This window comes from Pan paniscus, chromosome 12 (assembly GCF_029289425.2).
Source record: "Pan paniscus chromosome 12, NHGRI_mPanPan1-v2.0_pri, whole genome shotgun sequence".
NCBI classification, from domain to species: domain Eukaryota; kingdom Metazoa; phylum Chordata; class Mammalia; order Primates; family Hominidae; genus Pan; species Pan paniscus.
Window position 1 is genome coordinate 74,369,519 of NC_073261.2, and position 23,807 is coordinate 74,393,325.

Genomic DNA, 23,807 nt, shown 5'->3' on the forward strand with positions numbered 1-23,807 from the left:
GTCAACAGAGGGCATAGAGGACTGGAAGGCAGGCAGGAAGAAGCAACTGTACTTTCTCTTCAGCATAGCATCAGCAGGGAGAGTTTCTCTCACTAGTAGAAGTTTGTTTCAGCCAACTACACTTCACCTAGCAGAGACAGTTGGTTGTAGATGTTAGCCTTTTTAAGAGTTCCTATAAAGAGTCTCATCAACAACCTATCCCTCACCCCCACTACTCCCAGCCAGGTACCAGCAACAGCCTTACAAAGCCCCATCAATAAAGGTTTGAGCCATATTTTACAAAAAAGGATTAGATACCTTATATAAAGTGTCTTCTGTTGAAATGCTTAATGTATTTTTTTGTTTCCCTTACCAAACCTTGGTGAAACTTGACACAAATGTATAGAAACAAACATAAAACTACAATAAATGTGCAAGTCTTTAAATGTAGCTTTTATTCTTTCTTTCCTGATTTTTTTACATCCTTCTACAGAAATTCATGAATTCATCGGTAAGGAGTGTTTTATTTCATGTGAGTGTGAATGTAATAATCAATTATATGAAATATACAAAATAGTTACACAGAATACCTTGCCATATATCTACTCTAATTTTGAGGTTTTTGAGGTTTTGAATCTCCCCCCCTATTTTTCTCTATTTATGGCAGATAAGAAAATATTATATAGTAATTACTCAGGGATAATTTCCCCTATTATCTTTTAAATTATCTTCAGTAACACCACAAGAATAACATATTAAATGCATTAAATATATATATTTTTAAAAACCTGAGTTTATACTACAGAAGGAGAAAAAAGACATTTGGATGCATGCTGAGATGTAAAACTGAAATATACATATAAATTAAGTTATATTAAAATTGATACGATATAAATTTTATATATTATGTGTAAAATTTGATGCCTTGAAATCTCTAGATAAAGGGAACATATTGGAGGCATTTCTCATTTTTATAACCTTATTAATTAGAACAGATTTGGAAAAATTTGACTCAAATCATGACAATCATGATTTATAATTTCCAACTATATACCATTTTATTTCTTTTACACACTCAGTTTAATTAACTGCTATCAAGCATTTTATAATTAGAGATTCAGCTGGATCACCTTCAATAACTAGATGAGACCTATTTGAAATTAACAGCATCCATTTTCCATTTAAATAGTGCTAAAATATCCAATCGAAAATTTCCTAAGGAAATTACAATACTTTCTCATTACCTATCTGCATCATATAATTACATATCAAACCTCTTCTCTGAGACGGTAAGAATAAATTCTTCATCTGGTTCAGTTAAATATCACCAATTACAAAATACAGTTAAGTGACTCTCTAATTTCAATCCACAAAAATCACACTGGGTTGTTTATTAAACACATACATTTTTTGGGTTATTACCCAGCTACTGAATACAAATCTATGGGAGACAGGCAGAAATATCAACATTTTTAAGTAGCATATTAGTTATTTCTTGTACCAATAATCTATAAAACACATTTATACAAATAGTAGGGTAGTTTTGATTCTTTATATCTCTATTACTACAAAAGCAAAAATCGACTGGCTAAGACTAGCTGGGATACTAAAATAGGAACACATTTCTAATAAATTATTTGTAATTCAGTATTTAAAACATTAAAAAAATTAAAAAGCAAATTAAAATTGATATTTTATCACCGATTTTTCTCTTTAGTCTCATCTCTTTCAAAAATCATGTTTTCCAAAATAAGCTCTCTGACACTTCTGATCAAGAAAACACTATTCACAAAAATTGCTGTGGATTCTCACCTCCTTTATCCAGTCTTGGACTAAAACACAATAGGATCTTCTGTGGTTTCAAAAATCTACAATAGGCCTGGCGCGGTGGCTCTCGCCTGTAATCTCAGCACTTTGGGAGGCCGAGGCGGGTAGATAATGAGGTCAGGGGTTCAAGACCAGCCTGGCCAAGATGTTGAAACCTCTTCTCTACTAAAATTACAAAAAAATTAGCCAGGCTTGGTAGCGGGTGCCTAAAATCCCAGCTACTCGGGAGGCTGAGGCAGAGAATTGCTTGAACCCGGGAGGCGGAGGTTGCAGTGAGCCGAAATTGTGCCACTGCACTCCGGCCTGAGTGACAGAGCGAGACTCTGTCTCAAGAAAAAAAAAAAAAAAACTACAACATATTTAAATTTGTCCCCTAAATAAGATTCTATCTTAGAAATGGATTCTGAATTCATGTGAACTACTGAAAAAAATTCTGATTATATAATCCGTGGCTTCCAGAGTTCTAGCCTAAGGCACTACATTTATTAATGTTCTAATTCATTTGTGTGTTTGCTGAGGAGTAGGGTAGGTTTATCAGGGAGACACAGAACTCACAGAGCTGAAGTTTTCCTCCAAATTTCAGTTCTCTTACTGTGTGGTGGTCATTCTTAAATTCAGAGTATGTTGTTGATGATTGCCTGTCTGATCCTGCCTCTCACCTAGCTCCCTATTACTGCTTTGAATAATGTTAAAAATCTTTCTGATGTCATAATACTCTTTTTTGTACCTCTATTAACATACATACACACATTTTTAGCTGCAAGGATACCAGATCTTCCTTCCCAAACTCACTCATGTTGAAAAATAAGAGACTTTCTCACAACTAGAAAGCCAGAAAGGATTGGAATTTTACTCTTATTGTGACATATCTGATGTAGTTTAGCTCTGTGTCCCCACCCAAATCTCATCCAAATTGTAATTCCCATGTGTCAAGGGAAGGACCAGTAATCCCCATGTGTTGAGGGAGGGAGGTGGTTGGATATGGGTGTGGTTTTCCCCATACTGTTCTCATGAGAGTGAGTAAGTTCTCAGGAGATCTCATGGTTTTATAAATGTTTGGAAGTTCCTCTTTTGCTCTTCTGTCTCCTGTCACCTTGTGAAAAAGCTGACTGCTTCCCCTTCCATTATGATTGTATGTTTCCTGAGGCATCCCCAGCCATGTGAACCTGTGAGTCAATTAAACCTCTTTTCTTTATAAATTACCCAGTCTCAGGTATTTCTTTATAGCAGTGTGAAAACAGACTAATACAACATCCCTCAGGTTATATAAAGGTATTATCAGTATCTCATCATAGACATTAAAATAGATGAAAAAGTAAATTTTTGTACAAAAGCAGTCATTGAAAGCCAATAGCCAGAAAACATCTAGAGTGACATAGTGCAGAAGCAAGAAAGATTGCACAGCTCCACAGGACCTCCATGTCTCACTATGCAGCATGCAACAAAACTGCTGCTGTGATAATAGGTAAGATAAACCTGTTCTTTCATCAAATAAACACAGTTGGTTGCTTCTGTGGTTCAAGATGTCAGACAACTCTTCTTTTCACTTCATAAAGATGTTTATTACCAATGACATTGGCTGATTAGAAGGCTAAGCCTCAGTTACTTGACAAATCTTAAGTGGAATGCAGTATTTTTGAGTAATATTGGATAAATGAAGTATTATTGTCAATTAAGCAATAGTTGTAGCTTATTTAATAGCATTTTCAGTGAATTCTCAAATTATTACTGAGGAAAATGTGACAGTGCTTCAAAGCAGTAGTAATTTATTCTCATTATGCTGCATTTATTATTAAAACCAACAGTGGACAGTGAATGACTAACTGATCCTTTTTTGGGAATATTACTTCCAAATGAACATTAACTTAAAGATTGGAATATGAATACACTATTGCTTTTACACTAGAGAGGTTACTCCTGGCCACTCTTTCAGCAGCAGTTAGCTTCAGGAATTCATGTCAGTGATATTAATCATCATTGGAGACATCTTCCCTTTTCATCAGGATTTCCTGTAGTGGGGGAGAGTGCTAGACTGAAATCTGAAGACAGGCAAAATAGCCTCAAATAGTGTCTCCTGGGGCTCCTAAGTGCTAAGAAGTCTCATTGGACATTGATAGTGCCAAAACAGACATATTTGGGGGGATCATCAAGTCAAAATTTTATATATTTTTATCTGTTTTTTGGAGATAGATGAAATATTTTACTAATTCGGTAGCAACTACGGAAAACAGGTCTTGCTCTGTTAACACCCACTGAGTACTAGTTGCTACTTTAATAATGCTTTTCATGAATGCTCAAATTATTAGTGAGGGAAATATGATAGTGCTTCAACACAGTACTAAAGGTATACCCTACTATACATAGGATATACATTTAGTAAAGAGATGTATAATCATTTTATAATAATATGCTCTAAGTATACTATTATACTTCCTTATACTAAAGAGATGAACAATCATTTTATAATAATATAGCCTGGCCAACATTTGTGAAGAGGCCTGTAACATTATTTCAGATTATTATCTTAAAAAAAAAGATTTCAAAAATGATTTTTTCTTCTGAAAAAACAAAAGCTGCTGTTCTTGGGCAGCGAAGCAGGGGAATCATGGTTATCTCCAGACAATTGTAGACAAGGATTCTTACACATATTTTTAAAAAAATAAGATTTGGAAGTCTTTCCTGATCTATTTATAAGAGAAAATGGAAGACAAATGATGGGGAACTGAGGGGAATGCACAAGAGAAAAACCTATGTTTGAAAGTCTGAGTTTGTCCCTATTCCAAATAAATGCATTGCCAAGAACCTTTAAGGATAATTTGCATCCGCTGCAAAAGAAATGTGATTATAGCTTGTATAATGATGGTTTTGATCACAGGTCCATTGGTCTAAAAATGTGCACTTTTACAAGGGGTCATATTTTCAGGTCTTTCACATGAAATTTGGATAATTATATGCATATAAGTAGCTTTTCTTGTCAAGTAGCCTAAAAAAATTGGTACACGTCCAAAGAATCTCAATACTGTGGCAACATTAACAGTTCTTTGTCTTTGCCCTTTCCAAAAATAGAGCTATTATTTTTAAAGTTTATATTACTTTTAAACTTTCCTTTGCTTATTTTGGGAAAATGTTGAGCAAATCCAACTGGCACTAGAGAACTTGTATATTAGATAACCATGTTTTATTTTTCTAATTTTAAAAATGTTCACATTTTAACCCTCTATAGTTAAGTAGCATCTTTTCCTTGTCTTTCCTTTTGCCTTCTTCTCTACTTCCTTCTTCATTTTGTTTTCCTTTTCTTTCTTATACAATCCCTCTATTCTTTCTTACTTATATATTTCCCATCTGCATTCTCATGGGATTTTGGAGACTTTAAATAATCCAATGAATATAATATAAAAATCATTCATTGAGTTTATAAAAGGTAAAACAGAAAATTACATTTTATTTCAGAAAAATGAATTTGGGTCATAATATACAATATCACTATTATATTTGGAAAAAATGGTCCCAATACTCCTAATGGTTACAATGAAAATATATATAGTACTGTCTAGAAACATTTTTTCTTTAAATTTAAGCAAAACTTTTCAATGAACAAATCTTTACTGAGCAGCTAATGTGACCATGCCCAATGTTAGATGATTACTACATGGTGGGAAACAAGATACATATACATACATACATTACATCTCATGCAGCCTACAGTCTAGAAAGACTGGTTGACAATATATAAGTAAAGACACAAAGTTTTATTTATTGTATGATGTGGTCTGAAGGAAATAAGCAGCATGGCGTGAAAGAAAGGAAAAATTCAGAGTTTTTTTCTCTAAAGATGGAATATAAGCTGAAAATGGAAGGCTGAGACAGAGAAACCTCTGTAAACAGTAGCAGGGTTTATATTTCAAACAAAGCAACACACTTGAAGAAGGGAAAACCTGGGAATAGCACAAGAACTGAGAAAAAGCCAGTGTGACTGAAGTGTACTGAACAAGGTAGGCTGTGAGATGAGATGAGATTGCAGAGAAAGGCAAAAGCCAGCTTATGCCGTGCATCATAGGTCTGTAAGAGGTTTTAACTTTATTGTAAGTGATAAGTAAGATAGTAGATGACATTAATTTCATTTATGTGTTTTAAATATTAATTTGGCCACTTTCTGGGGAATGAAATGAAGCAGAGCAAGAGTAGAAGCAGAAAAACTGATTATGAAACTATTGTTTCGATAGCTTGTTTGTACTTTGCTTGTAGCAGTGAAAGGGTAAAAACTAAAGGGATTTGGGATCTATTTTATAATGATACAAAAATAAATTTGTTGATAGTCTGATTATGAGGCACTAGGAAATGGTGAAAGTAAGGATGGGGCTTGATTACTAAAGTATATGGTGTTGCTTTTGCTTAGATGGAAGTGCATGGGATAAATTAATACAGTGATAGAAAAGAGGGATGGTGAGGAAAAGGGTGAGAAGAAAATAAAGAATTAAGTTGTGTAACTGTTAATTTTGAGAATGTTGTATCCATGTCAAGAATATTAAGGAGATAACTTGATATTTGGATTTGAAGCTAGGAGGGGTCTATGTCAGAGATTCTAATTTGAAATGACCAAAGGTGAAATACATGATGAGAAGAGGGCCTTGTACTGAGTCCTTAAGCACTTCAGCACTTAGACGGTGAATATGGATCTTTGGAAGACAATTGTAAAGATCAGCCAACAGGTGGGGAGAAATCAGGATTCTACAGTGTCATGGAAACAAAGACAGAGAATGTTTCAAGACAGAAGGTGCAACTGACAGTTGAATACAGATGAGAGTTTGAGTCCACTGGAATTGTCCCTAAACATTTGGGTTTTGGTAACACTGATAAGTGGAATTTCATTGAAGTGTAGCCAAATGGCAGTAGATTAAAATGTGAATAAGAGAAAAAAGTGGAGTGAAAAGTGTATGAAGACACATCTTTTGAGAAGTTTGACTATAAAGAATAGCAGATAAATAGAATGTGACAGCTTAAAAAAGTTCTCTCATCCTCTTTCCAAAAGATATTTGAAAGACTAAATTTTAGGTATGTAAGTACAGTGATATCCAGAGTACATTTTCTTAAGATAGTAACATAATTTTATTATTGCGCAGCTACAGCTAACTTATTTTATTTTTACTGACATATTTATATGCAATAAACATAACCTACACTTAAAATGTAGATAATGTAGAAAACATTCTAGAATCAGGCTTAAATTTTTGTAATTATATAAAATCATCTAGCCACCAACATAATGAAAATATCAAATAGTTTTATCACCCTAAGAAGTTGACTTATGCTTCGTTGCAATCAATCCCTTCTCCAGTATTCAACTACAGACAACCACTAATCTGTTTCTGTCACTGTAGTTTGTCTTGAAAGTCACATAATGGAACCATGTAGCATGTGTCACTTGTGTTTGACTTCTTTCACTTGGCATAATATTTTTGAGTACCATCCATGCTGTTGCATGTATTAATCCTCTCCTCTCCTCTCCTCTCCTCTCCTCTCCTCTCTTCTTTTTTGAGATGGAGTCTTGCTCCATTGCCCAGGCTGGAGTGCAATGGTGCGATCTTGGCTCACTGCAACCTCCGCCTCCCGGGTTCAAGCGATTCTCCTGCCTCAGCCTCCCAAGTAGCTGGGATTACAGGTGCCTGCCACCATGTTTGGCTAATTTTTGTATTTTTTAGTAGAGAAGAGGTTTCTCATGTTGGTCAGGCTGGTCTTGAACCCCTGACCTCAGGTGAACCACCTGCCTTGGCCTCCCAAAGTCCTGGGATTACAGGCATGAGCCACCACGCCCGGACCAATATTTTGTTATTTTTCTATTGCTAGTTACCATAGCATTGTATGAGTATCTCAAAATTTGTTTATTCACTAGATGATGTATATTGGGTTGTTTTAGCTAGTATAAATCACTAACATTCAGTGTACAAGTCTTTCTGTATGCCTTTGTGTTTATTTTTCATGAGTTGGTACTCAAAAATGAAATTTCTGAGTTGTATGATAAGTGCATATAAAACCTCATGAGATAGTGCCATAATGTTTTCCACAGTGGCTGTTCAATTTTTCATTTATTCTAGCAATGTCTCTGAAGTTAGAGTTGCTCCACATACTAACCAAAACTTCGTATGTGGTCTGTCATTTTTTGTTTTAGCTTTTCTTATATGTGTTTAGTGATAATGATTTGCATTTCTTTTACTAGTGAATATTCTTTTGAGAAGTATCAGGTCACATTTTTGCCTATGTGTAACTTTAAAAAATTTTTTATTTTGTCTTATTTTTGATTTACTACAAGGAACCAAGGGGTTCTTGGATAAATGGCTGATTCCACGGCTGGAAAAAGGAAAATATAAGATGGGCCTGAAGCAAATAAAGATGTGCTTTAAAAAACAGAAAGATAAGATAGGGGAATGTTAAAGGCATGTAAGAATCAATTTGGAAGAACTCACAACGGCTAGTCTGGAAAAATTTGAACAAACAAAATTAACAGGACAGTCATAGATTATAACCCAATGTACATAAGAAAAAAATATAAGTTCAAAATGATACAAACAATTGAATAAAAAAATTGGAGAAGTAGTAAAGATTATTTGCAGAAATATTTCAGCTACTATGTGTAGATAGTCCCGCAACCAATAATTGAGAAATAGAAAGTCTACATCCAAGCATCATTTTCATTAGTTTATTTAACAAACATATATCGAATAAATGTCTTATATTGTGTACCAAGAAAACAAAGATTAAAAAGGTATAGTCCTTGACTTCATCAGGGAGATGCTTGTTTTTTTTTTATAGATTTTATTTCATATGTGTTGTTCATCTTTATGCCTTCTATTATACATAAAGTAACTAAAGGCTAGGAAAAAATTTCAGTCATTTTTATATGCTATATAAAATTTTAGTGTAAAGTTGTGCATGTTTCCTCAACAAGTATTTGATTATTTTTCACATAAAAATGAGGAATAAACAGAAAACAAGATGATTTATCTCACAACTCTCATCTTATTTTTTATATGATTTAAGAAGCAACATATGAATGCTGAGTCATGGCAGAGTCCTAACATATGCTGTCTTGAATGGGATTTCTGCCAAGCAATGCGATACAAAACTATTCTTATTTAACATTTCCAGTAAGATTTTGAAATATAAAATTTATTACATATCAGCACTCTATAATGACCATAACATTGTAAACATCGATTTATTGCTCTTTAAAAACTTTTCATAAACATGATGTTTCACTGGCATTTGCTCATCACTTTTATCATATACTCAGAAATGACAGAGTCAGATCCAAGACTAGATGTGTAATATTCTATTATCTTTAGTTAAAATGTTCTACATTTGACTGAATGCTGGAGCTAAATTTTAATCTTCAATTAGTTTTAACAACTGTAACACATTTGAGGGAGTATTTCACTAAATCTATTATTGATCTCTTCTTGGGAGTTGCTGTTATGACATTTTAAAGGTTGATTTTCTATTTTTGTCTTTATGCTTAAAATTGATGTGTAAATAATATAATAATCTCTAAAATTCGTCTTTAAAAAGAAAAGATTTCCTAAGCTTTTCTATTAGTACACTTCTGTGTTTAAATTCACTATATTCGGCCAATTATGTAAGTAAACCATTCTGTTGTATTTATATTTTTTATTTCTCATTGCAATTATATTGTTTTAATTCAATATACCAATATTTGTTTTTCCTCTTTTAGGATGGGCGCAGCACCAACTTAGTTTAAAATCTAAATTAATGAAAGACCATACAAATCTATTTATCTTAAACTAGTATAAACTGTATCTCTGATAAGTAGATGATAGCAGAGTATTTCACTTGTGTGTGTGTATGTTACGTGCATGTGTGTGTATTTTTCATATTCTTTAAGAATGTTTCTCATTATGCCTTTTTTAAGACTGTTTTCAGTGTGGAGTTGTAGCTGCAGACAGAAAGCAAAAGCATTTTTATTTACCTGCTGTTTATCCACTTCTAAGAGTACCTCTTTCACCAAGATTTTAAAAAACTTGTTTCTTTTCTTAAAAAATTAAATGTTGCAAGCTTTAAAATGATATTTATTTCAGGAGTGATTGAAAAGCCTTTTATATATTTGATTTTGTTGCCTTAAATTGAAGAATAACCTGCTAATAATTTTGCACTTATATTCTATCAAAAAAATGAGCTGTCATATTGTTTCTAGCATTTGTGTTCTTGCACTCTTATGCCTATAACACTTGGCAACATCTACTTCTTTTTGCATTTTCATCTAATATAAGCAGCATCACCTCTCAGAGAAAGGGAAGAGATTTCATATATTCTGACAGTTGAAAGTTTAAACAAAATTTGACTTCTGAGATTTTAGTTGAGCTTTCTAAAAGCCTGAGTTAACTTGGCTAATTTACATTCTTTGTCAACAACTGAAAAGCTTTTTCTGTTAAGTAGATACATGGCAGAGCATTTTACTTGTTGGCTGTTAGAATAAATATAAATAAATTATTTCTCAAATCACTATTGTAAATACAAGCTTTAAGAGTGTTTTTGCATTTCTCATACATGCAGTTCTTCATTTTTTTATAAGAGCTTGTTCTAACATTATTCATATAATTATTCAATAATTCACATAATTTCATCATTTTTCTTTTATCTGCCCTAATTTTGAATTCTGCCTGCTACTATGAACATTTAAAAGAATTTGGCTACAGGAATAATAGCACTTCTAGAACATACTTAAAAAAAATAAGGTCCCTTATATAGTTTGGAGATGGATTAGTGGAGCAAAAGTACAGTATGACTATTGGTTACTAGAAGACTCCTAATTTTCCACCAGATTTAGTTACTCCTGAGTATGCGAATTCTTTTCCAAAACTTATTTCTCAGCCCCTCTTGTATCTTAGTTTGATCCTCAGTGGAAATAGGCAAGCAACTTCCATCTTACTTGTGTCACTCAGCCAAGAAACAACATAATTTGTTCATGGTATCAAACTGTCTGGATATCTCATGATTCATTTATTTCTGATCATATCTCAAAAGAGCTATGGATCAGCTAAAGATGACCACCTTTTGTCTTCTCATTATAGGAACCAAGTCTAGAGGAGCTGACACTATCTGGGACATGCAATTCTCAAGTGGATGGATGGAATATGAGGTAAGGAATGAATGCAAGCTGAGGCTACATTACATTGACCAAAGAAAGGCACAGGGCTAAATCTAAAGTAAAAGTGGCTGAAGAATACACAACACCTACAGGGAAACATGGAAAGATATAAGAGGCAAGAGGTAACAAATAATCATCATTAAATAAGAAAATCTACCACACTTGCTTAAGCAGAAATTTTTTACTTTATCTTTCTTACTTCCTTGTTGTCAGTGTTTGAATGTGAATATTGCAGCAATCAAGCTTTTGCTATGCAGAGAAGGAATATGAAAAGGAATTAAAGATCAGGTATGACACAACAAAAAATGAAAAGGAACTGGATAACTGAGTAAATTTTGGATTAGAGCTCTCTGCAAACTGAAATGGCCAAACTTTTAGATGAAATAGAAAACAACAAATTAAATAATTCTGGTAATATATTTGTAATCAAATTAAACTTCCAAATTTTAACACAGTTGTAGATTCACACGCAGTTATAAACAATTATACGGTAAGATTCTGCTTATAATATGAAAATCATGATATTAATACTGACACAGTCAATACACAATGCTCCTGCTCTATCACCAGGAGCATTCTGACTGTTGACCTATTATAGCCACACTGAACTTATTTTCACCATACCACGTACCCCTCAACCCTTAATTCCCAGTACTTAACTCCAGGAAATCACTTAATCCATTCTCTATTTCTATGATTTGTAACTTCAAGAATGTTATGTAAACGCAATAATACATTATGTAGCCTTTTTGGATTTGTTTTTTCACTCAGCATTATTGTTTAGAAACTCACCTACATTGGTACAAATATCAATAGTTTGCTTCTTTTCTTTGTTGCATAGTGTTCCACTATATAGATGTACCTAAGTTATTTTCCTTTGTTTATTTGCTTGCTTGTTTTTGACCATTTATCCTTTGAAGGACATCTGAGTTGTTTCCATTTGGGGAGTATTATGAATTAAACTTCCATAAATTTCCATGTATAAGTTCTTGTGTGATCGTAACTTTTTGTCTACGATAAATGCCCAGTGGTGTAATTGCTTGATTGCATGTTAGCTGCATGTTTAGTGTTTTTTGTTTTTGTTTTAACATTGGAAAACTATTTTTCAAAATAGCTGCAATGCTATATTCCCACTAGCAATTTATGACTGATCTATTATAGTTTCTTCATATATTTGCAAGAATTTGGCATTGTGACTTTTAAAAAAGTTTAGCCTTTACAATAGATATGTAGTAATTTCTTGTGGTTTTAATTTTAATTTCTCTTTTGGCTAATGGTGTTGAATATCTTTTCATGTGTTAATTTGCTCCCTATACAAATCTGTGTGTCCGCTCCTGTGAAATATCTGTGTAAGTCTTTTGGAAGTTTTCTTATTGAATTTTTTTGTTGTTGTTTTGTTTCGTGTTACTGTTGAGTTTTGAGAATCCTTTAGGTATTCTAGGTAAAAGTCCTCTGTTGGATATGTGGTTTGCAAATATTTGGCTCAATCTATAGCTTGTCTTTTTATCTCTTAACCAGGTAGTTGGTGAGCTAAAGTTTTAAATTTTGATGAAGTTCAATTTATCAATGTTTCCTTTTATGCTTTTGGTATAAATTCTAACTTCTTGTTTATCCCAAATTCTGAAGATTTTCTCCTATATAATTTCTAAATTTTTCATGAATTTATATCTTACATTCAAGTCATTGTCTTAGTTCATTTTGTGTTGCTGTAACAAAATAACTGAAATTGGGCAATTTACAAACAATAGAAGTTTACTTGGCTCAAAGTTCCTCCCATTGGGATCTACCTCCTAACACTGTTGCACTGGGGAGTAAGTTCCAACACATGAACTTTGGAGGACACATTTAAACCTCAGCAGTCATTGATCCATTTTAAGTTATTTTTTGTATAACACATAACACTTAATATAAGTTTTAAATTTAAAAAGTTTAAGTTTTCTACCTATTGATGGTGAATTGCTCCAGTACTGTTTTGTTGAAAATGCTATTCTTCCTCTCCTGTATTGCTTTTGAACCTTTGTCAAAAATATGCTGGGCATATTTCTGTGATAAATTTTTTGGGCTGATTTCCAGAATACCTATTTTATTCCAATAGGTCTATGTGTCTGTCCCTCTTGCACTACCACAGCCTTGATTACTGTAGTACATAATAAAGCTTGAAATTGGTTACACTGGTTTCTCTCTCTTCTTCTCTTTTACAATTATTTGAGCTATTTTAGCCTCTTTGCCTTTCTATATACATTTTGGAATAATCTATATCTGCTTACTGGGAATGTGATTAAATTATGTTAAACCTTTATATTTATTTGAGGACCACTGACATTTTTACTACGTTGAATCTCCCAATCTATAACCACAACATAAGCACAGTTTTTAACATTTTTGTCCACTCATTCAAGTTTGGATCATTAGAAAAATTTATGAATTTCCTATCATATTTTCAGATATTGCTATGGATTTTTATATTTGTTACCTCATATAATCCCTATAAATACTTTTAAATTATTTATTAGTTCTTCTAATTTGCAGATGACAAAAATTAAGGCTAAATGATATCAGTTAACTTGCTCAAGTCATACAGGTGATAAGAAGCAGAAAAAAAATTCAAATGAGGCCTTTTGAATTCCAAATTTCATCCTTTCTCTTCTATGTATCGAAATCTCCCTTGGATAAAACTGGAACTTCTTTTAAGATACCCAGAATGTACCACAGTTATTCTCACTTTTTCTTATTGCCTCTAGCATTCTTTTCCCCTAATATGGAATCATTCTACTTCTCTATCTAGGTGAAACCTAGCAATACATTACTATTGCTTAGAAAGTTTCACCACTCGTATTAATCTTTTCATCTACCTTACCCTAGTCATACCGCCACTTTTCTGTAATCCAATTTTGCCTCTAATAAATCATGCAACTTAGAAGTAGTCTCATTTCTATATTTTTCCTCCAAATAGATGCTGAGAATATTGAAGACATGAGCAATTTCCTAATTTTCCTTTTGTGTCTAACCTATTTCACTTGGCACCAGCAACTGATTGTTAAAATGATAAAGTCTCAGCACAAAGAATGTTGGTAATAATCCCCATTTCGTCGCTCATTTGTGTTCATCATATTTTTTCCCATCATGTGAGCATAATTTCCTCTGATAGGTGTGTTCGTGAATTCATTTCATATACCTCTTTTGTGTCAACAAGCATAATAAAAAGCTAACCAAAATTTGAGAAATGTTAGATTGTTTTAAGTTAATTAAAGAGAACTAGAGTAAGATATCTGGTATGTGGCAAAACATTAAATTCCTCAGACTCTTGAGAATCTATGTATCACCATAATTTTTGTCATTATTCTCAGTAATGATAGTTGTATATGTCATTGTATGGAACACTGCTTGTTATCACTACTGGTTATTGTCTGTGTTGACTGTGTCAATTTCATACACTCCTTAATGACAAATGCATGAGAGAATTTTTCTTGATTTTTCAATAAAGCACACACATCCATGTTTAAAATTCCATTACTTATGGGTTAAAAATTATGCCATAGCCATTTTTGAAACCATATCACATATATTTTAATTTTTTAAACCATCTTTTATAAAAACATGACTTCTTCCCTCAAGTTAGTATTTTTAATGTAGAAGGAGTGAAAGACCATTTTGGTATATTTTTCACATTTCTAAAGCATGTGCCTTACTCTTCTATTAATGTGCTGAATATTTGACATCTTTATACACATCTTTTTTGTTTCGAACATACTAAGTAAAAGACCAATACCCATACTGAAATAAAATTGTCAAACTAAATTTTATGGCGACTTAGTGCCACAAAATATGTCTGCTAATGTGTATGACCTTGTTGGAGAGAACTGCAAGGAGTAGCAGGCTGCTAATTAACTATTTCCAAAATGATGTATCACCTCCATGTGGCTTTCTATGAAAGTTTTCAGCAAAGGAGAAAGTTAATGACATTCTGACTAGGCATGAGTACTGGCATAGATCAAAAATACCATTTAGCATTCACAAACCACAATGGCATCAAAGGATTATCTGAAATATCACAAAGACTTTAGATTTGGGGGCCTCAAAAAATCAATTCGACCATGTGTTTTACTGACCCCCAAGGAACAGGATCAGACAGTAGCAGAGAAACAGGAAATTATCATTTACTTTGTAAGTATTACCTCCTAGGCTCTCAAGGGAAGAGCAAATGCCAAATGAACATCGTGGCAGTTCTTTAATATAAAAGTGGGAGTAGGAATTAGAAAAGCTGAGAAAACTAGTAAAATCAAGATTACCTTCATCCTAAGTGCAAATTAGACTTTACCTTTTTGGGAGGTTATTTATGGCAAAGTTTTATAGGTTCTTTTGAGATAGCCAAGAGTCAAATAGAAATAAGGAATCATTTGTAAGAGACATATACTCAGTAGTATATAAATTATAAAAAATAAGAAAAAGAAATATACACTTATTTAAAAATAATAATACCTATCTTTTATTATTCTCTAGGACATTAGAGTATACCAAAATGATATAGAAGGAAGGTGATGAGATAAAAATATTAAAGAGAATAAAATGAAAAATGAGGAATGCAATTAAAAGAGGGGATTAAAGAATGGGAAGGAGAGATGACTACATAAGAATGAAAAGGACAATTAGAGAAGATAAATGAAGGTTTGATTATGATGAACCAGTTGTAAACCCTTTGGTTAATTCTCCATTTCCTTAGATATGGGTCACAGTGTATAGCACCTCTTAGCTCCTTGAAAATCTGATTAACTCATCAACCACTTTTCACAGTTCTGCATCTGTTCTTTATCTTTAAACACTTTTGCAGGTCCCACATTGAAGAGTAAAGCTATAACAACTCACCCTTACTCTCCATAACTTGGAGTTTATTAGATTTTCAAAGTTCTGACATTTAACATTAAATAATGGTTATTCCTCTAGAATTTTTTTCACAATCTTTCATGAAAAAGGGCTGCATAATTTTCTGTAAGCCTGTTTTTATCTTCATAAATTCTGAGAGTAAAAGAATATTGATAAAAAGACATAGGACAGCTTGTAAAACATATATGGAAAAAGAACATCTCAGTTGTAGTTTAAAAAATAAATATAATTAATTCCTGTGGGCTTTCATACTAGGGCCATAAAAATATCCAACTATTATTGAGTACTTATTTATATGCTTGACATGATTCTAAGTGCTTTACATATATTAGCTCATCTAATCTACTACAAGCTTATGAGGTAGGTATTGCTTTTGTCATCACTTTATAAAGTAGTACACTAAGACATAAAGAAGGTTTAATAACTTAGCCCAAGCCACACCTAATAAAAAGCAACACTAGACTGAACTATGACTGCCAGTTTTCAGATGCATTGTCCTTGATCATAGAAAATCATTATCATACATTTATCACCATAATCAAACAATCAGCATTTTGTTATTCTGTCTGAATTGTTTTTTGGTCCTATATCCCGTCATTTTCTTCAGGTTCACGAGTTAAATAATTTATTTGTGAAAATGCCAATATAGTGAAAATAGAACTTCGCTAAAGTTGTTGAGACAAAGGTAGCCACAAAACAAACAAAATATGTACACTGTATACACAATATTAGTGTTTGATAATGATATTTTGCCATAAAATCCAGAGATGATTTAATTTCAAAATATAAGAAAAGAGCACATCTGTCTGAGACCTTTAGCGCATAATTAGATTCTCAGCTGTTCTGCTTTGATAAAAGTAACCAGAGCTCTTTTGTATTGAAAAGGGCATTGAGCATAAAGTTAGAAACTCTCACTTTTATTCCCAGGCGTACCAGTATGAACTTGGGCTTATCAAGTAAATCCTTGTCCCTCTGTTCATCTCTAATTTGGGGATAATCCAGCATAGTAGCATCTATCCACACTACTGCTCTGTGTTCTTGTACCAAAACTGTAACATAAAAAATGATCCTTTGAAAGGCAGCAGTTGTCTCTTTAAAAAATAATAATAAATCAAACTCTAAATTGAACCTCAGAATGCACAGTGATATGGTTTGGATTTGTGTCCCCGCTCAAATCTCATGTTGAATTGTAATCCCCAATGTTGGAGGAGAGTCCTAGTAGGAGGTGATTACATCACGGAGGGCAAATTTGCTCCTTGCTGTTCTCATAATAGTGAGTGGATTCTCATGAGATCTGGTTGTTTAAAAGTGTGTAGCACCTCCCCTTTGCTCTCTTCCTTCTGCTCTGGCCGTGTAAGATGTGCCTGCTTCCCCTTCTGCCATGATCAAAAGTCTTCTGAAACCTCCCCAGCCATTCTTCCTGTACAGCCTACAGAACGGTGAGCCAATTAAACGTATTTTCTTTACGAATTACCCAGTTTCAGGTACTTCTTTGTAGTAGTGTGAGAACAGACTAATACACACAGTAATAGAAAAAATGTATTCTAGAACCAGAGTAACTTGTTCTTAATTCTATCAAAGTGGTAAAATCCATATTTTGTCTTGGTTGGGACCAATTCATTTAAATACCCTAAATCACTCTGATCATGTCATTTAAGAAGGAGCATCTTTATGTAATGGGATGTTATCAATCGTTTTTGGCATCTTCTCAGTAAAAAAGAAAGTTATATGTTCACAGAGGATCACAAGTGGCTTTCAGAAGTTGAGGGATAAAGCTAACATATATGAAAATGAATGATTATAGTCACCTTTGTGATAATGTGAAGTGTTCACACACATCTCATCACTGAACATAGCATAAGTGGCTAATTGGATGCATGTTCATTTTTAGCTTTCCTGTCATCTCTACCTCAGTGCCAAGCCACAGTAGGTACTTCATAAGTACCTACTGCCATTAATGATGACTTATATCCTTAAGTCAGACTTTTTACATGATTTCACTTTCACAAATAATTTTCTATGTTTTAATAGTATGTAAAATGTCTCCTACTTCAGTGATTTTAAAACTAATTGTGAAGCCCACTCACCTGACCTGTGGAGTTTAAACTTAACAACTCATTCATACAGATTGCATTATTGCGCTTTTGTTGACAGAAGATTAGGAGAGTTTTTATGCTTGGTGAACTACATTTTGAATGCATTTAATTACAAGAAAATGAGTTTTAGTTTATCCCAGTGCTAAGGATGCTTGGGAAACCAGGAAAACTGATAGAAGGGGAGGAGGGAAAATGCAAACTCTGTCACACAGTAGCACCTTGGGAAATCAAGGTGAGCCAAAATTAGAAATTGCACAGAGTTTGTGCAAGTACCATGGGTTGGTAACCCTTGATTTGAGAGGCTGCTTTCAAAGTAAATTAGTGAAAATAAAATTTTCATAAGGACTTCTAAAATCAGAGAGGAAGGATAGAAATCATAAACATATGTCATCCCTCTTTCTCTTTTCTGTAATAATTTAGAAAATTCCCTTCTGTTAGAAGTCTATTAGTATTTTTTAATATCTTGGCAATCTGTCAGATTTTGCAATGTATAGTGGTTGAGATGGTGGGAGAAAAGAGGCCCAAATAAGTAAAATAACGTACAAGAAGGAGTGCTGAATTATAGATATGGAGAAAGAAATGTGGAGATACAAAGGACAGGGAAAGATTAATTCCTGCTGGAAGATCAGAGATGTATTCATGACGAGGATATTCGAACAGGGCATGGAAGGTTTGATGGAAATTTTGAGACCGAGATAGATATGTATCAGCTTTGCATGAGACAAGTACAGATCTAGAACAGGATAGGCATAAATTAAATTGGCAGATTACCTGGAATAAAAGCTTAAATTTTTGTCTCATCCTTTCTTTACATCATTTATCAAGTTACATTTCAGCTTCTTAATCAAGAGACGGACTCTGTGCATATGCACCTTGAAGTTGATTTGGATGTGCAACTTGCTTTGGCAGACTGTTAGCGTATGTCACATAGCTAACGCATGCAGAGCTTAATACCTAAGTGACGGGTTGATAGGTGCAGTAAACCACTATGGCACACATTTACCTATGTAAAAGACCTGCATGTACCGCACTTGTATCCCAGTAGTTAAAAAATAAAATAAAATATGTTTTTTTAGAAAAGGACTTGCTTTTATGCCTTGAGAATATGATTGGGCCAGCCTGCTGGGGGATGAGAGACACATGGAGTCACCCCAGACATCTTAAGCAAGGCATGTCTGGATCAACCAATAGCCCAGTCAATCCTCAGATATATAACTAAGTGTAGCCAACACTAACAGAGCTGCCTTGCCAATTGCCCCATTTGCATGAGCAATACGTACTTCTAGCTGTCTGAGAATTAGATTTGTGGTTGTTTATCCCACCAGATGTTTATAGCCATTCACAAAATCCATTTCCAGACATGAGAATATAGAAAGAAAAGAAAGATTATGTTTCTTCTATCACTTTTCCAGGAGCTAGAAAACTCTCTCCATAAACTCTCTCTTCTGGAATAATTCAACTCATGATTCATTGACCAGTCCTGCATCATATGCCCATTCTCTAAAAAATCGATGGCAAAATGCAAAGAGCTTAGTCTAATTATCTGGGGCAAAATGGATGTAGAAGAGTCAATCACCATGACTTTCAATCATACTTAATATAACACTATAAGTGAATATTTACTAGTGCGATAATGATTTTTGTTTTAATTTTTAAACAAATTATTGAGGTATAATTTACAGAAAATAAAATGCACCTGCTTCAATTTGATGACTTTTCACAAATGCATATGCTCATGCAACTACCAACATAATAAAAAATACAATACTGTAATCACCCTACACAGTAACCTTGTGCTGTTTTACAGTTAATTCCCCCTCCCCTTATATATGGCCTCAAGCAACCATGGACCTGCTTTCTCTCCCTATGTGTTAGTTTTGCCTATTCTAAAATGTTATAGAAATGGAATTTTATGGTAAGAATTCTTTTGTGTTTGGTTTCTTTCATTCAATATGTTTTTGAGATATTTTTCAGATTGTTGCATATCACCTCATTGTTCTTTTTTCATGGTTGAGTAGTGGTCACTTTTAGATACATACCATTATGTATTTGTCTATTCACTTGTAAAATTGGTAGACAATTTAGTTGTGTTTCAGTCAGGGTCCAACTACGAGAAAGAAACAGTAATTTAAACAGAGAAAGTTTTAGTATGAAAAAATATTAACTATAACAAAAAATAGAACTAACATGTGATTGGCTAGCAAGAAGTAGAGAGACCTTGAATGAATATAAGAACCATAAACAGTGGAAAAATCATACTATCCCAAAATAATAGAGTACCCAAGGAAGAGGAATTTTTTCATCAAAAGTTGAGATCCAGACTTCACTGGAGAAGAAATAGAAGTGGTTCACTGGATGATAGAGAAGACAGTGAGGTACCAATGGAACTTGCTGAAAATATACCCTCTCTGGTGCTGGGAGAAGCCATGCCAAGAAAGATGCTATGTTTGGAACTCACTGCAAACCTACTGATGGGGTATAGGTGAAGATGTTCATTGGGGAGGTACTCTATTGATATCAGTCCACCAACCCAGGTAAGAGGTATAGTGGGAGATTTGGGTCCCTGATGGCTGTCAGTCATTATAAGAAGTCATGTCTGGAGAAGCCCTTAACTCTGGGAGCTGGGCACTGGGGGAAATATATGCAGCAGGGGCTGGACATTGGAAAAGCTAGACTCTCCATGTGCCCAGCACTAGTGAAACTGCAAGTAGAAGGAGCTTGGTAAGAGGGGCATGCTGAAATCAAGAAGTGTCCTTTCACCTTGTACTTTCTTCTGGCACCTTCTGGGATAAATCTTAATATTGTGTTATTATTCAAAAGAGAAATATTTAAAGCACACAGCTCTATTTTCACCGAGCAGCGAATGCACAGTGTATTCATAGTTGAGAGGTAATAAACTGACAAATGGCACAGATTACTTGTAGTTTTTGGCTATTCTAAATAAAGGTAGCATGAATTGGTGTGCAAGTCTTTGTGTAGACATAGATTTTCATATTTCTTGCGTAAATGCACAGCAGAAGAATTGCTGAGTCATGATAAGTGTAGGTATAACCTTATGAGAAACTGATAAAATGTTTTCTAATACTTGGTGTTGCCCATCTTTTTAATTTTAACTATTGTAGTGAATGTCAAGTAGTAGCTCATTGTGATTTTACCTTGAAATTTCTTGCTATTTATTTAGTTGAGAATCTTTGTGTATTTCTTGGCCATCTGTCTATCATCTATTAGAAAACATCTGTTCAAAACGTTTATTATTTACATAATCTGAATATAAGTTGTCTGTCAGAAATACATTGTGTCAATTTGCTTGTTCTTAAATGGTTTTATAAGAAAGGCTTGGTAATATAAGGATAAGACCAGATTAAGTGGGCAAAATAGACTATAGACTCTGTAAACTCTAAAGTTTCTTTTTCCATAAAGATAAGCACATTGGTATAATCATTAGATAGAATATTAAGGTTTTTTTCATAACTTCAATTTGAAAAGCTATGTGATTTCCATGTCAATGTAGATCCAGTCTGTGGCTTGCCTTTTTATTTTCTTACCATATCTGTTAATCAGCATACTTCTTAATTTTGATAAATTTTAATTAATCAAACTTTTACAGTATGTCATCTATCTTTTATGGTGTATACTCTAAGAAATATTTGCCTATCCAGAAGATATGTAGATTTTCTTTTGCATCTTCCTACAGAGTTTTAGAGCTATGATTCATTTTGAATTATTTTTAAAAACAATCTTCCTTTTCCCTCCTGCTTATGTTTAATAAATAGAGTCTTGCTCAGTACTACAAACCTAACAAACCTAGCATAAAAAACTGTATTTCTACCTGATAAGGTAAAGGCAAGAGCCTTTCCCTTACTCTTTTTTTCTCTCTCTCCCTCCTTCCTACCTCTTACTTCTTATAGTTACAAGCTAAATATCACTAGTAAGAACCAGCCAAATATAGGATAAGATAATTTAATAGAAGAGGTTGATAATAAGAGCACAATAAAGGTTAGCTAGATGAATAGTGACACAGAAATTGCATGACTTTTCAAATTGAAAGTAGGAAAAAGTCTTACCACCTTACCAATGATTATACCTATGTTCTTATCTTTACTGCTAGTTGTGGCCTCAGATCCAATAGAAATTAGATTACTGAGAAAATAACCTTTTCTAGATAATTTTTTTAATGAAGAAAGAAACTGGACTTTATGTAGTATAATTCTATTTTGCTCATTTAATCTGGTCTTATCTTTACATTGCCACCCCTTTCTTACAAAACCTTCAGAAGCAAGCAGACGACTGTTTTGATTAATTATATTTTAGATTTACATTTATTTATCTATTCTTGTGTTTGGCTTGTTTGCATTTTCAGTAAGAATGAGAGGTATGCACACAAATTTGTATGTTAATTTATTCAAAATTGGCAAACACCCACTTTGGTCAAGGCACTATTCTAGTTGCTTCAGACACATCAATGAGCAAAGTCAAGCCCCCATCTCCCTTTTACAAGAAATTTTACAATATTACACCTTTCTGTGTAAGAAATTTGCCTCTGAATGGTTATTATCTTGTTACAAAGAGAGGGAAAAACCTATTTAAGACAACCAGAGACACAAATGAATGTAAAGAATCTAGAGAGTCTTTGTTCTCTTGCTATCTGAAGTCCATTTTTTTGTCTATAAATTTAATATGGAATAGAGCTGTACTGCTCCAACTTTAACATGCATACAAATTGGGGGTGTCTTGGGTGGAGCATCAGATTTTACATTTCTGGCACTCTCTTAGGTGATGGCCATGCATGACTGAGATGGGGTGATTTTTTAGCCTTTTGAGTGTTTTTATTTAAAAGCAACAAAAAAATGTAACTGCAGAATTAAATGTATGCAACAGAACTATTCACTTCTCACTTTGTTAGAGGTCTTTGGACTTATTTTCAAGATTCGAAGAGTTTTTAAACAAGTGTTTCAATGTTGGTGATTACCTGTTAAAAAAAAAAAAAAGAAAAAAAATGAAGCAGGACCTGGATGACCACTTTATAACCAAAGATTGTTAGGTGTTATCAATGCCCACATTTTCTACAACACCACAATTTATATTTGAAGCCTAGATTATTTCAATAGCCTTCCTGCCTCAGCTTTTTGCCTACATTAATTTATTTTCATGGGAAGAAGCCTGAAATACCCTCATAAAATATAACTCAGGGCTGGGTGCGGTGGCTCATGCCTGTAATCCCAGCAGTTTGGGAGGCCGAGGAGGGTAGATCATGAGGTCAGGAGTTCAAGACCAGCCTGGCCAATATGGTGAAACCTTGTCTTTACTAAAAATACGAAAAAAATTAGCCGGGTGCGGTGGTGGGCGCCTGTAACCCCAGCTACTCAGGAGGCTGAGGCAGAGAATTGCTTGAACCTGGGAGGTGGAGGTTGCAATGAGCGGAGATCACACCACTGCACTCCAGCCCAGGCGACAGAGTGAGACTCTGTCTCAAAAAAAAAGAAAAAATATATATATATAAATGACATATCAGAATATGTCGTTTTTCAGCTCAAAACTTTCCAAGGTCTTACCATGTCACTTCACTTACTATTACCTACAGAGCATTGCATCATCTGGCCTCATTTATCTCTTTTCCTTTATCTCCTGCTACTCTCCACTTGCTCACTGTAACCTAGAGGTTCTGTTATAACTCAAAAATGCTAGGCACATGCTGCCTTCTTATCTACTGTTTCCTCTTCCTCATGTAGATCTCTCCCTTAACTCCTTTGGATCCTGGCTCAAAGGTCTCTTTTCAACAAAGCCTCCCCTAACCACCCAATATTAAGTTAAAACCATCCTATTCCAACACTTCCTATCCCTCATCTCTGCCTTATTTTTCTCCA

The 23,807-nt window shown here is 33.8% G+C and overlaps 1 long non-coding RNA gene across 1 annotated transcript in view; it reads left to right on the forward strand.

Moving 5' to 3' along the window:
• LOC100973096 (uncharacterized) overlaps positions 1-23,807 on the forward strand; it is a 62,822-nt gene that overhangs the window by 31,481 nt on the left and 7,534 nt on the right. Inside the window, exon 2 of the long non-coding RNA XR_004669818.2 lies at positions 10,890-10,957. This is a non-coding gene — a long non-coding RNA (uncharacterized LOC100973096). The remainder of the gene's footprint in view (positions 1-10,889; positions 10,958-23,807) is intronic.